Source organism: Ambystoma mexicanum, chromosome 10 (assembly GCF_040938575.1).
Source record: "Ambystoma mexicanum isolate Mex_15411 chromosome 10, UKY_AmexF1_1, whole genome shotgun sequence".
Lineage (NCBI taxonomy): Eukaryota > Metazoa > Chordata > Amphibia > Caudata > Ambystomatidae > Ambystoma > Ambystoma mexicanum.
In genome coordinates this window covers 1,550,180,562-1,550,196,843 of record NC_090932.1, presented here as the reverse complement: position 1 = coordinate 1,550,196,843, position 16,282 = coordinate 1,550,180,562, and positions in this window count along the sequence as shown.

Sequence of the window (16,282 nt, the reverse complement as noted above, 5' to 3'; positions counted from 1 at the left end):
AGGTGGTGCGAGAGATGTTGGGTGGGCTAACCCTGGAATTTCTGAGTACCTCAGACTCAAGGGAGTGTCGACTGATCCTTAATAGAGTGAAGAGCTAGCATGAGCACTTACCCCATTTGAGGAGATCATAGAGACGTCACAATCAAGACAAGTATAATTTCTAAGATGTACAAGGCTCTGGTGTTGCAAGGGCTAAAGCAAGGTGGAGGTTAAAATCTTACAGGAATCGAGTGGTAGGACACGCAGTGCCGGATGAGACCTGGAACAAAATGTATGAGGTAACCTTCCACGGAAAGCTCTCTACCCATGCCATTGAAGTGAGTGGCATCACAATGCCGTAGGTGTTGTGGGGACTTTGGAACATCGGTACACATGTGGTGGGACTGTCCACGGATCCGGTTCTTCTGGGTCAAGCTGGCCGTCACGATTCTTTTAGGAATCCCCACTAAGGGGTAAGAGGCATATAGATTTCCCCACGATGGGGGAGGCCCTCATACATGCAGGCAAAATAGCGGTAGCACAGATATGGAAACAGCCCACAATGCCAGAGAAACGTGACTAGCTGAGGAAAGTATGGGAAGTTTACCACAGGGAGCAATTGACATATATGGCGAACAATGAAATGCCATTTACAAAAGAATGGGGACAATTAATGAGTAAATATGGTGAACTTGCACGAAGAAAATCCCCTTTCCCTTTAAAGAATGGAAAGTGAAGTCATCATAACCATAAAGGGAATGAAGAATGGTAAATCACCAGGGGAGAATGGCTTCACAGTACCTTTTTACAAAATGTTTAGATCCATTTTGGCACCTTTGTTGGCGATGGTCTTTAATGGGGTGTTAAATGGGAATTTGCTGCCGAAGATGATGCTCAAGGCACTCATTATGGGCATCCCCAAAAGAAGGTAAAGACCCTCAGAAATGTACTTCATAGGAAGGAGATGGTTCAACACCCGATATTTTAGGCTTGGGGGTAGGAGTCCTAAAGGGGGCAGAGGGGGAGCAGATAAAGGAGGAGGGCACTCGTAGCCAGGAAGAATGAACTCAGGGTAACTGGGAAAGGGTTGAAATGAACCCCCACTGTCGGATATGTGGGGGAAACAAATAATATTGAGTTAAGGTAGATGCAGGCTAGATTCCAGGGTCTCTACTCCTATTGTGTCTTGTTATGTGAACTTATTGTTTTCATTTTGAGGAGAGGAGTGGAGGAGGGTTGGTCAGCCCCCATGTGATAAGGTGGGGGAGGTGCATGGGTGTAGTTACGGTAGCATCTTGGGAGGACGCCTAACTCTGTTATAATATGTCATGTTAACCTGTATTATTGTGAATGCTATTTTTTGCCCCGTTGACTGTTCTTTTTCTTTATTGTCTTTACATGTGTACATGTTTGGAAAATATAATAAAAAATGAGTTTAAAAAAAAAGGAATTAAAAATATTGGATGTATGTGTCGGGTTTGGACAGAGGACTATTTCAATTTGAACATTTGACAAGCACCCTTAGTTTAGTTTGTTAGGTAGGGAAATACCCTCATAGCTATAGGGTTCAATAGGCGTTTTTATTTTTTATTTAAATTAAACCTTTTGAACATGCTAAATCCCAGTCCGACGCCTTCTTATGGCTCACCACAGGAGCCGGGAATGAAAAGCTATCCATATTTAAAAGTGCCCATATTTCGTTCCATCTTTCCTGTCTATAGAAACCGGATGTTATGGGCCTAGGGGAGTAAGAAGAAGGACTTTGCTCTTTGTGTTTTCTTGGGCATGATTTCAACATGTCCATGCTCACAATGACACCCTGGCACTGTAGAAGGCTGATCGCTGCAGAGCCAAAGAGAGTGTTTATGTCGTTAAGCATTTTGCACAAAAGGATAAGCCTATGCTGCTCTGAGATCATTGTGGTGGTGGTGACTTGGTAAAGTATGAAATGTGTTGTTAGCGTAACATAAAGGAGAACAAAATGAAAAGGGAACATTTTGCTCATTTTTCATGGAGTTGCAGACATGACCAATTGTCATTTCTGACATACATAACCTTATTATTAAAAGGGTTTCAGGCGTACAAGCTGCCCTGATCACCATTACTTTTGACTGGGAGCCCATTTGGGGGCGCTTTCACTTCTGTTTCATGCCCAGTCTCTCCACTTTGGCTGTCTGTCTGATGGCTAGCTGAAGACCCCCTCACTGCTGATGGTGCAATGGTGCTCATGATTTTTGAATTGCAACCTGAAACCTTTCCTCCCTGCTTCCAAGTCCTCCGAGATGGCCTTAAAGTGCTGTACAAAGTGTCATAGCCTTGTGGTAACAGCCAAAGCATAGTTACATAACACAAGTGAAGCGTGCCAGTATGTCACTTATAAAGAAGGACAACAGCTGTCTCTTTTCTCCCTACCTGCCCTGTTTTGATACACATCCACCTTTGCCTTTTTACATAGGGCCTCATTATGAGTGTGCCGGTCCGGTAACAACGGTGCCAATAAGCCTACCGGCACCGTTGTTACCGGACCGGCACACCCCAAGTTCTGCTGGCTGGTGCCGTCCCGCCTGCCAGGTCTGACCTGGCGGGCGAAACGGCACCCGCTTGCAGACTTTAAAGGAAGCACCAGCACTGTTGCACACGGTGCTGCTGCTTCTGTCCTCCCCATTCCCATTGAGTCCAATGGGACTCAAATGGAAATGGGGAGTTACTTTTTCCGACGCCTGGCTTTGGGGAATTACCGGGACCTCTGGGGCTGTAATGCCCCGGTAATTCCCTAAAGCCAGGTGCCAGAAAAAAACACGACTCCGGCGGCAGCTGTGCTGTTTTTACCGGCACGGCTACCTCCAGGGTTGTAATGAGGCCCATAGTCTAATGAACCCATCCTGCATAGGGAGCACAGGCTATATGTTCTCACTACAGAAGACCAAACTTCTGATGCTCAAAAAACAGCTTCAGAAACAACATCAGGCTCTTCAGAACCAGAAAGTGAAAATGAGGAACAATCAGAACTACAACCGGACAGTACTAAAGCATCAGACAGCACAACAACATATTCTTTTTTAGAAGAATACCAAAAGCACAGACAGTCAAGATCCTACCCAATTTATCAGAGCACGCAACAATTAAGAAACCAACAATTGCAATATTCAAACACAAATGATGGCCAACCAAGAGGGGCAGAAAGGGGAAGAAGAGATCAAACAGGAGAAAATGCAAATACGGGGGTGCAAACAAGATCACAAAACCCCCAACGAAAGAAAAACTAGTTCTAAACCTAACAAACTCAGAGCTATCAGAAGATCTAATTACAACATTAAACAAAGGATTATCCTTCAGTCCTTCCAATCAACGAAACAACTTTCAAATGAATCTTGATTTATTTAAATTCAGCAGACTATTAAGGCTTAAAAAATTATTTGCGACATGTCCTGCTCAAATGAAGAAAACAAAAAGAGAAAAACCACTACCATCAGATTTAACAGTACTTGATACAGAACAAACAGCCAGTCTCCTTAATATTGGTGAACAGGAAGATATCCATTCATTAGAACTAGTTGCATTGGATTTGCAAATAGATACTGGCTTAATAGAATCATCAAAACCAAAAAGCAAGTCAACATTTACACCACAACTAGCCCTGGAAAATGTGATAGACATATTTGTCTTAGCGGTACAAAAGGATTTAAGAAACAACTATTTATCCAAGAAAAAAATAGATTGGAGTAAGTACAATTTGAATATCAAGGAAAGAAAAGCAATCATGGATTTAAGAAATAATGATGAAATTACAATAAAAGAGGCTGATAAAGGAGGCAAAATAGTCCTCCTAAATACCACTGATTATATTCGAATGGCGGAAATGCATTTAAATGACATAACCTGCTATGAAAAATTGACAGAGAACCCCATGCCTGAAATGCTGGAAGAATGGAATGGAATGAGTACACATTGGTATGAGACCGGTCTATTAACGGATGAAGAATTCAATTTTTTTAAGGAACAAACATCCAACAATGGCGACAATATACGTTCTTCCAAAAATCCACAAAAATATAGCAATATACCATCGAGTAAACCCATTATCAATGGAATAGGATCCATAAGTTAACCCATATCGGCATACGTAGACAGGCACTTACAACTGTTAGCAGCACATTTGGCTTCATATGTACAAGACACCAAGCACATCATACAGCAGTTAGAGCATATCAACTGGGAAGAAAATTACAGATTGGTTACCTTTGATGTTACTGCACTATACACAAGTATACTACACTTATAAGGAATGGAAACAGTTGAATACTTTCTCAAGGCAAGATCCATCTCGTATTTGGACCAGAACAATATGATCCTTGAGATGCTAAACTTTGTTCTCAATAACAATGTGTTTCTTTTTAATAATATCATCTATAAGCAATGCCAAGGAACTGCTATGGGGCGAAATTTGCCCCCGCTATGCAAATTTATATATGGGCAATTATGAACTGAAGCATGCCTGGACTCATCGCACATTTCTGGAAAACAACAATATAGTGTTTTGGGGTGGTTACATAGACAACATTCTGGTGACATTGAATGGAGACTTGAAATCATTGAAAGAATATTATACATTTCTAAACACAAACAACTACAATCTGAAATTAACAATGGAGGAAAGTAAAGACAGAATTCACTTCCTCGATTTGGAACTAAATATACATGATCGGAGGATACAATCCACACTTTACACCAAACCCACATCTGGAAACAGTATATTACATGCAAATAGCAACCATCCTCAACACATCATCTGCAATATACCATATGGAGAATTCTTAAGAATTAAAAGAAATTGTACCCAAGAAACAGACATGAAGAAGAATGTAGACATATCCCTAAGCAAATTTCAAGAAAGAGGCTACAACAATACACAACTAAACAAAGCATTCAATAAAATAAAACTGTTATCAAGGGAAGAACTTCTACAAAATAAATCAAGAAAACCTGAGAATCAAACTAAAAACACAATACGGTTCATAACACCTTACAGCATGGATCACAAGATTTTTAAAAAAATTCTCAAAAAACACTGGCATTTATTGAAACTAGACAAAGATCTAACAAACTATATTGAAGATCAACCGAAGATTACATACAAAAGAGCAAAGAATTTGAAACAAATCCTCCCGATGAAACGTCCGAGAGGACGGGGGAACACGTGTCGAGGGAGACACATCGTCCAAGGGGCAATTTAGTGCTTACTGCAAATACTATACCCAAAGGAATCAAGTGCTATAGAAAATTGTATGAATTTAGTGCTTACTGCACATACTATACCCAAAGGAATCAAGTGCTATAGAAAATTGTATGATAAGGAATAAGTGTGGAAACTCTGTATGAATACAATACAAAGTACAAGGACACTGAGGTTTTGTGAGGGAGACACATCAAACAAGGGGCAATTTAGTGCTTACTGCACATACTATACCCAAAGGAATCAAATGCTATAGAAATTGTATGAACTTAGTGCTTACTGCACATACTATACCCAAAGGAATCAAGTGCTATAGAAAATTGTATGATAATGAATAAGTGTGGAAACTCTGTATGAATACAATACAAAGTACAAGGACACTGAGGTTTTGTTGAATTTAGTGCTTACTGCACATACTATACACAGAGGAATCAAGTGCTATAGAAAATTGTATGATAAGGAATAAGTGTGGAAACTGTTTGAATATAATACAAAGTACAAGGACACTGAGGTTTGGAAAATAAATACTAACTAAAGAAGGAATCATAACAATTGTTGACATACAATTACTTTTTTCAAAAATAACAACTCAATAAACATTTTTTTTTAGAGCGCACCTAAAAGTCTCTGTGGTTCATTTACATTTAGCAATTCGCACTGGCCAGTCACAGTGTTACAGAGCCCGGGTGCTGCAAACAATATCAGAAAAGTATATAATTTTCTAAATTACAAGGAAACTCGCCATAGTTGCCAGAGGCTGGGAATTCAAAAACAGAAGACCAAGCTTTACTAGATTTTGAGAGCATACTTCCAAGTAAGGCACAACCCTGCCTCACTATGAACTAAAATAAAGTCACACATGACATGACATGACACGCCAGGGCTTTTTATTTGTATTGTGCCAGTTTGTCCATTCCTCCCCTTACCTCCTGTAACCAACAAACATTCACATTTACACACCGTCGGTTCTTGAGTATGCTACTCTTGGTTCAGTCTTTGACAGTCACAGAATTAACATTCTGGAGTTTGAGAGAGCCTGGGAATAAAGCCACTAAACTTCCAGGATTACCCAAGCACACTCTTGAGCCCCTTATCATACCCCCCAACATTATATTGGCCCTCATTAGAGGTTTGCCAGTATCCTGGTGATAATACCACTAGGATACCAGCAAACAGGAAAACAGCTACTGGCACCTGATCTGCCAGAATTTCCAAGGTTAATCCCCATTCCATGCAGTCCATTGGACTCCAGGATGGCAGGTAATACTGACTATTTCTTGCCAGTGGGGTGCCTGACTCACTTCCAGCTCTTGGCTGGATGTAAATAAGGCCACCCCACCGGCAAACTTGTAGTTTAGCAGTACAGGAAAAGTCGCAGTAATGGAATTACACTTACTTTTTTCCTGCGCCACCAAACTCATAATGAGCCCCATTGTGTAATCAATTACAATTCTAAAAATCTGCCTTGCAAACACAACCCAATCATCACAACACTTATCCGCCTCCCTTTTGCGGAACTATAGTCCACAAACAGGACTGACAGGCACCCGTGCTATTTCAACACCTTCTTTCCCGTCTGCATCCCTTCCTCCCTCTGTTCTCCACACCTATTTCCTGCTTTGCCACCCACTTATCATTCCGATTTCACTTTTTATTTTATTGTATTGCCTACAGCGTGACCCTAGCTCAAGAGCATCGCCACGCTTTGCAACAGGACGGTACCAACACTGGGCCTAGCATTTTATTCAGTGACGTAGTATTGTTGTTGGAGGGAGGAGGGGGTTTCATTTGTCCGCCAGACTAAGGTCTGGATACCCCATGAAGGATGCAAGGTATGACACTCCACGGACAAGACTACCTGCTCTGATGCGACTATGCTGGTGATTTGGTGCATATTAACATAACGTAATGTAACACAACATAACATGACTTAATATAACTTAACATAGCAAGCACAACATAACATCCCATCTAAGTTCTGGGGCAGTTTCTGGACTTCCCTTAAATGTGGTAATATCTCTATAAGGATGGTTTGGGGGAGTGATTTTGTACTTTGGCTTAGGGGGGAAAAATCACTTAATAATTATACGGGATAGATCGCACTCAACGCTCAAATTAAGTACTATAAAATATTCAAAAAATGTAAAGAAGTGTATCAGTGCAGGTATTAATGGGTCCACTAGCTACAGACCCTATACATAGAGACAAACATTTGTTACAATAAACCTATTTGTGTAAGCAATACCGCACTCAAAAGAAGAATCCAATAAAAGTATGCAACAGAGTAGTTCTCATATGGAAAAGATCTGTATAAACTCTTTAGAAGTAACGATATTACAGTTCTTTAATTGTAAAATAAACACTTATCAAAGACATTTCTTTCATAGGAAATACATCCAAAGTGTCTTGTTATGCAATGTTTCACTAATCTGAACAAAATGTCAATATTTCTAGTGTTTTTAGAGTATCATACTTGAGGACAATATTTGCAAATAATTTCCGATTATTTGCAAAACCATAACTCTCTTATCAACTGGCAGTTGATAAACAAAAGGATGTTGTGGTATTGTGTGCCTAGACTGGTATTTTGAGGCAGGCCGTCTAGCAATTTCTTACTGTGGTATGACATTTATTGGTTAGACTGGCATTTGCGGCAGCCAGTCGGACACTTTCTTACTGTGGCATGATTTTTTTAATGGACATCTGATAAAACAAGGCTAGACCGCCATTTATGGGGCAGCCAGTATAGCCATTATCTACTGTGGCATGACATTTTGTACTGGATATCTTATGATCATGCAAGCATGTTAAGTGTTATAACTTGGCTAGAGTGACATTTTGAGGCATCAAGTCTAGCTATTTTTTACTGTGACATGACATTTTTCTTTTACTGGGCATCTATGATAAACCAAGCATGGTAAGAGTTATAATTTGGATTGACTGGCATTTGAGGCAGCCAGTTTGGCTAGACAGACATTTTGGTGCATACAGTCTAGCTATTTCTTACTGTGGCATGACATATTTTACTGTGGATTGTGAGATATTGATATTGATATTGATATTTTATTTCTATCGCGCTCGTACACAAGTGTTTCAGAGCACGACAAGGCAAGGGAGGGGAACAGGGGAGAACAGAACAGCGATCTTACTAGGCCCAGTGACATTGAGAACACGCAACTGCATGGGAGAGGGGGAGGGGAAAAGTGCATGCAAGGGGGGAGAAGAGGAAAGTGTGAAGCAGAGGAGAAACAGATACATAACAATAAATAAATAATAAAGGCAACACACTTTTAGTGCAGCCAGTAATTTGCAAGTGCTAGGTTTAGGGCAGCAGACAGGGTAGTTCTGACAAGTTCAAGAAGAAAAAGGGGGGGCTGTATGGGTACAGATACAGATCCCAGTGCAAGGGGTGGCCTGGAGGCAGTGCGGGAGGGTGGCAGGGTGAGCAGGTACCTGGGCCTGGAGGACAGAGGGTGGCCAGGTGCACGGTGCCAAGAGAGAACAGATCAGCTGGGGGGAAGGGGAGCGAAGGAAGAAGAAAGGAGGAAGGTCTTGAGGTGCTTCTGGAATCAGAGATGGTTCTCATCAAGTTTTACAGTGGCAGGGAGGCTGTTCCAGAGGGAGATCCCAGACAAAGACAGAGATCTACCCCCAGCTTGTTCCTTTGAAAAACAACTGACCCTGAGGGAGTTGGAGGTAGAGGAGCGAAGAGCCCATGAGGGGAGGTATTTGCGGAGGGATAGCTGAAGGTATTTTGGACCCAGGCCCCAGAAAGCCTTGTGGACAACGCACAGGGTTGGTATCAAGAGATGAAACAGACAACAGATTGTGTATTAAACGGTACACTTTTTATTAAGAATCAGGATGGGTTTAATGCCTATTTGGCCCTACCGCAATAGTGGGGAATTCCCTACATAAAGAAAATAAGGAAAGTCTAGGTCTGTAAGTTAAAAACAAAGGTCTGCCTGTGTCAAAACCTATGCTTGCCCTCATCTCTAATATAAAATGTAGTGTCAGGTTATTCTAACTCAAATAGTGTTCAAAATAAAGTCTGGAGCAGCTTCTCTCTGCCTTTGCAAGTTCAGGATACAGTTGCAACAATTATAGGTTTCAAATGTTCCTTCAGGACTTATGTTTTCCTTCCCGAAGCTAAAAGTACTGGTTCACAAAACAATGTTCCGAAGGAGATTGGGGGTCCCTTCTCCAATATTCAAGCACTGATTCACAAACTAATCTTCGAAAGGAGCTTGGGGTTCCCTACCCCATGCTTCAAGCACTGGTTCACAAAACAATATTCCAAAAGTACTCAGGGTTCCCTTCTCTAAGCTTAAAGCACTGTTTCACAAAATAATGTTCCAAAGGAGCTTGGGGTTCCCTTCCCCAAGCTTCAAGCATTAGTTCACAGAACAAGCTCACACTATTCAGCGTTATCTTGTTTCAGGGTTGCTTTCACACTTCTCCTGGATCTGTTGGGGCTTCCTGGTCTAAGCGCAGGTTCACAGGCCACACGGCCCACCCGTTACAGGTCATGCAACCTGTTGCCCATGTCCAGCTTTCTGCCACTTGGCGGTTCACAAAGACTCACAAGTTCATAGATTGATAATTTGGCCTTCTTGCTATTTCTTTAGCTCTATTTTCCAAAATGTACTTTGTTGGCTTTCATTTATGGCCTTCACTTTTATTCAGCTTACTTTTGCCCATTCAGCATTTTGCTCACACTTCACGGGCTCCCCTCAGCTGCTCATCCACAGCTTTCATTCGCTTATTTACAGTATTCCACTTCGTATAACTTCTCAGCTAATTAGAGACTTTTGAACACGTACCGCTCAAATATGACCACTCTGATATAGGGCCTCATTACGTGGTCGGCGGTAACCCGCTGGTGCCATCGATGGGTTGCTGCAGACCCTGAAACACCCAAACCACTGCCTGACTTCCCGGTGCCACCAGGACATTACAAGTCCTGGCGGAACAGGAAGTCAGGCGGCAGTTTCGGTAACTCCCCATTCCCATGGAGTCCTATTGGACTCCATGGGAGTGGGAAGACGGAAGCATGAGCACCGTTGCTAACCGTGGCGGTGCTTCCGCAACAAGTCTGCCTTCCAGGGGCGATGCGCCCGGCAGGGTCAGACCTGCGAGGTGCTACGACCCCTGAGGCAGACTCATAGTGTGACGGTCTGGAAACAAGGGTGCCGGTAAGCTTACCGGCATCCTTGTTTCCAGACCGCTACACTTGGAATGAGGCCCATAGTTTTTCTACAAGAATCCCTTTCAAACATTTAATTTGTTTCAGTTAGTTTGTCTGCTTCAATTGGAGGCTTTCACGAATGTGCCAATTGTACACGACCACACCGATACAATCTAATTCAGTCTCTTTCATACGTGAACCAGGTTTATCGTATTCCTTTGAAACTCACTAGCCACAGCATTCTTTTCTTTTGCTTCCTCGTTATGATGATTTCTAGGATTTGAGGTCAGGATCTCACCGCCTACACCTCGTAGACTCCTGAACTGATACTTCCATTCAGGGGAACAAGCATTTCTTGGCCATAGCGAAGGTTTCCACCATTTTCCACAGCTTCCTTCTTCCGCCTTCTCCGGCTCCCTGGAGACACCGCTCCCTCGCCACACAATGACACTCTGCTTGGGTCTGCGTTCTCCTCTGGCTTCTCGTGGGTGGCCTTACTCATGGCCTTACTCATTTCACTGGTGCTCCACCTTTTATACACCTGGAGTCCATCAAGGGGTCTCAGGTGTGATTCACTTGCCTGGTTTGCCATACTCCAATTAGGCCAATTACTCGGACATGCCTGACCTTCTGCTCTGTAGCTTTCAGGCTTACCCTTCATCGTCCCGGTACTATAGTGGTGTTTCCTAAGGCAGTCTGTATTACTTTCTGAGGCATCTTTCTCTTCTCTCTACTTTGGGTAATGTCAGTGGGAAAAGCATTATTAGAGGAAGTCCATTTTGACCCTGGCTGCTCTTTCCTTACTCTCCTGTTAGAATGGGAGTTGGTAAGGGAAGTAGGTGGTATTTCAGTTTGTCTGGTTCTTATCCTAGTATTGGAACAAGGTTTATGATAGTGAGTGGATGGTATTACCAGTTGCCTCTTTCTGACCTCAGTATCATGTAGGATTGAAGAAAGGGATATCGGACAGGGCCGGGATCCAAAAGTGATGGCTCTTCCCTGGCCACCTGACCAGAAGATCCCCGGGGAGTAGGTGTGACAGTGCCTTCAGGTTTCTAACAGCATCAAGAATGAAGCAAACATGATAAGTGTAAGTACGTGTCTAGACTGGAATACATTGTGCAGACAGTTTGGAAATATTCTCCTATTGTGACATGGTATTTTTTAAAGGCAAAGCCAACAGGAATATGTTCATTTGTTGGGATACTGCCATACATTGGCAAAGGCAGTCGGAACATGTTTTCTTACAGTATCATAATCGCCATTATGTGCAAAGCAAACATGAGTATGTTCTTATATAGGAATTCTGGCAAATATTGGTGCATCCAGCATGGATATGTATGGGGACAGCCATCGTGAAAATGTTTTTATACTGGCTTTTATCGTGGGCATTGTGAAATGCTCTTGTGTAATGTTGGCGGCTTGCATCTATTGCATGTTTGGAGATGCCCTACAAAACCAATTGTAAACTGTTTGGCTTTTCCCACAGTTTTCCCACAGTAAGTGTGCTGTATAACACAACATTTTAACCCAATATTATATCACCTTTCCCTGAACCCCCTTGGCTGGAACAGTCTCCCTTGCTATAGCTACAGCTATTGACTTTGCCAGTAATGGTCACTTTAAATCACATACATGAAGCGCTTCATGCTTGCAATTTAAAGTGACCATTAATGGCATAGATAGGTTAAGTAGCCTCGTGCATGTGATTTAAAGTGACTCTTACTGGCATAGATAGGGTTAGCAGCCTCAGGCATGTGATTTAAAGTGACCATTAGTGGCATAGACCGGTTGTGGCTGCAGCTTAATGTAAATACTAGAAAGTGCTCCTATTTAGTATACTGTTGTTGGACTCGTATTTCCTGGATTTTTTGCATGTGAACCAACTGTAAATTGTATGGGGTTTCACCACTTTTACCACAAATTGTGCTGCAAAATGCATTACTTCAGCACATTATTTAAAAATGTGATTCCCACGTAATTATTCTGTACTTTCTAGCTACGCTTGCTCGTTTGTGCTGATTTGAAGACATTTGAAGACCCCACCAGTCAAAATATTCAACAGGATGACTGCTAATGAATCATGAAATTTACTGGATATTTTTGTTGTTTCGATAGAGAAGCAATTATAAATTGTACAACTTTTCATCCCATTTTCTTAAAATTGTGCTGGAAAATGCATCATTTTCACACATTATTTTATTTTTAAATATCTTTGGGGGCAACCCCTCCCAACACCCTTAATGTTTTAGGGCTGACTCGCTACGCTCAGTGCTGCTAATCTGAGGAAACAATTGGACTCTGTAAGGCAGACATCCAGACAAACACCCAGTAAAAAACACTCCTCTAAGGAAAAAAGCTTGGTGCACCTCTTTGCAAGGAAAACAAAGTTTATTTTGTATACAAAAAGGAAAAAGTGATAGTAGGTCCCGTAGAACCAAACTGCCACTGAGCTCTCTGCTAGTTCAAAGCAAACACAAGGTTTTAAAAGAGGACAGTGTCACTCGTGACATGAGCAATATACAGTGTTAACCCGGTTACAGGTCATTTGGTCAAAAATAAATGGTCGACAGGACAAATGGTCGACGCAATGGTCCCCCCCAACCCTCTTCTTTTGCTAAAAAACCCTTTTTTTTCCTAAACGAAAACCTGAAAAAAATATACATAAATAAAAAAAAAATTCAACCATTTGTCATTCGACCAAATTGCGTCGACCATTTGTCTGTCGACCAAATGACTGGACAGCTGTTAACCCCTTCATCCTCATTGGCTACCACTTATATAAATACTACCAGTCCCCTATAGTCCCTTGACTGATTGGCCACATCCTAATATACCCTTACCCTCTAACCCGCAGCGCCTCTACTCCGTCATCTTGGTTCATTGCTACCTTATTGGAGAGGCACCAGGAATGTTACCCTCCCCATATGCTTAGTCACATGTTGTGCACCTGGTCATTAACATGAGCTCAGTGAAAAGCTCCAAGGTCGAATTGGCTCCTTAGAATGATGGTGTGCTTCTCTTGATGCCAGACATGTGGCCGCCCCCACCATGGCTCCCCGTCGGTGAACTACATTTGTTGGAATAACCCCCTGCTCCTAGTATCACAAATCACTGCGTGTTTCACTCCTGGCTCCCCCTTATCAGCTAACCCTCCCTAGAGCTTCGTCTGAGCCTTTCGAGGACCACACCAATCAGCCAAAAATGTGATGGATTTAGGTATTCTGTTTTCTGGGCATCTGGAAGTTCAAATAAAATGGCACTTCTTCCGGGGGGCGCTAGTTCCCTAAATCTAGACTGGATATTTCGGCAGCTCAAGACCTCTACCCTGGCTCCCATGGGTTTCTCATACAGGACAGGCGCAGCGCTGCCCGTGTGCGGCCATTCACATTCCTCTCACAGTCTCACAGCTGGGGCTTGGGATGGGAAGGTGTTATCATACTGCACTTCCACTTCCAACAGGGCCTGCAAAATACTAGGCCTCACTTCCAACATGGCGATGCTTCAGTATTTCTTGCATCTGGGACCGGGGCCTAAGTCATCTTCCTTGTACATTATATTTTAACTACTATACTTCAATTTCATTCGTGCCCTATAACTGTTCCTACCTATATTTCCATGACTGTTACAAAAAACTATATTTGTTATTCCCACTTTGCGCATTCCACACTCCTGCATCTGAGCGCATTCGCATTCGCGTGCGCTAATAGATTTTCGCTGAGCCGGAACTGTGTGGGCGGACATGGGAGCTGGATGGGCATCCCAACAATTCCTTACTGAAAACATTCACCACTTCCCATGGGTGCTCACACATGAATTGCTTAGAATCTTGGTGCCCCTTCAGAAGCTATCAGCCCCTCCTGGCACCAAAGCTGCCTCCACCACTGTTGCAAGTGGATGAGTGGCGGTGAAGAAAGTACCCTGCTATTTCTTCACCTCATGAAGACCAGTATCCACAGGGGAATCCGGCTTTTGGAAGCGATTAGGGACAAGATAGTGGCTGTCTACATCTGTCCATAATTCATTGCTGAAGTCAGAAAGAGGTGAAACGACCTGAAGCATCCGTTCTGCTCTCTTCTGGTCGAGCCGCAGAGGGACAGTGTGGCCGCAAGACGAGGAAGCCTTCCGGAGTTTCAGAGGAGAGGTCCCTACCTATCTCTGAAATGAGCAGGACAGATAGCCTTAGTTCCCAGGTGGTGGGAGCCACATCATCAATAGGCTCTGATGAGTTCATTACAGACTCCAACAGTCAACCCTCGGTAGTTGATGTAACAAAGCAACATATGCATCTGACCATATGCCCCTGTATTTCTATTTGTATGTATGCAATGCATCCCTAAGGCTGAAAGTACCTGTCCGATCCAACTCTGTTGGGGTTCTGTGACAAACAAAATCACAGTAAGGCACACCTCAAGTCCCAGCTTATGCTGTGAACTGCTCACCAAAGGCATGAATCCTGCCAAGCTTCAATGCCTCATTTCACCCTCAAACATTTCCCTCATTTGATGTACTTTATGCATCAGGCACAATAGAAACCCACCTGGATGATGAGTGTTCCTCGGCAATGTAGCAACCCTTGAATCCCTTTAAATCATACAGTCTTTAGCATCCACATCATGCCCATGGTAGGTCCATGCTTGTGCAGTGCCAGCAAACTGTAATGTATCCATCCAGATGTGCAGCCAGAGCCCCACCATGCCTTCGTGAATATACGAGGCACCAGTAATAAAGTGAACCATCTATGTGAATTTGATCAACCCCCAGAAGATGTCTAAAAGTCATATATGATACTAGCCACAAATAAGTGCAAAACAGGCATGTAGGCCTTCATGTGCACGTTCCAGGTATTACTGAGAGCCCTCCAATGCCATGTAAGTCAGACATGTCCAAAGCCATTATGTGCCTTTTACATTACAAAACAGGCTCCACTGAATTCAGTGACAGTGACACAGTGGTAGAACACCCTCTCTAACCTGCATCTTTCTATCTCCAACTCCCTGGACATCTTTGTCCCTGTCATGAGGAACAGTCTGAAGCCTACCTCCAAGTGCAACTCTTGGTATGACTCTGACCTCACCAACCTGAAACGCGAGTGCAGGGTTGCTGAGAGGAAGTGGAGCGCTTGGAGCGCATCCTCTGACAAACTGCCCTGCTGTCTGCTCCAAAGGCAATACAGGCTCTCTATCCTGTAAAAGAATAGAGTTCACATCCAAGCCTGAGTTTCTGCAGCCTCATAGAGCACGGCCCCACTCTTTAAAATCTGCAAGGAGCTGGCCAAACCTTCTGCAGTCTTCACCTCTCCTGTTCCCTCCCAGCCCTTCTGTATGGCTCTGGCTTCTCACTTCACCACTAAAACTCAGGACATCCTGTCCTCTCTCTCCTATTTCTCTCCCTCAACCTCTCTCTGACACCCTCTGGCCACCTCTCCCTCTTCTCTTTTCTCCTCTTTCTCTCCGACAATAACTGACGATATTTCTAGACAAGTCTGATGTATGAAAGTGTCATACAAACAGGTGCTTCCCTGCTCCTCCAGAACCATCAAGGACCACATTGACACCGTTGCTCCAGCCTTTGCCGATTTCTGCAATCACTCTTTCACCAGTGGATCTTTCCCCTCTCTCCTCAAGCACTCTCCTATGCACCCCCTTCCTTAGAAAGCCTTCTGCCAACCCTAACTCTCTGTCAAATTATCACCCGATCTCTATCACTCCTTTCCTGGGTAAAACGGCATCGCCCAGCTTACTCTCCACACTGTCTTCCCTCCCTTGTCTTGTCACACCTAGACACACTTGTATACAGGTGCATTATAAATTACATATCATGTCATATCTCTCTCCCTCCACCCCTGCAGCAACATCCACGACAAGTGGCCAGAAACCTCC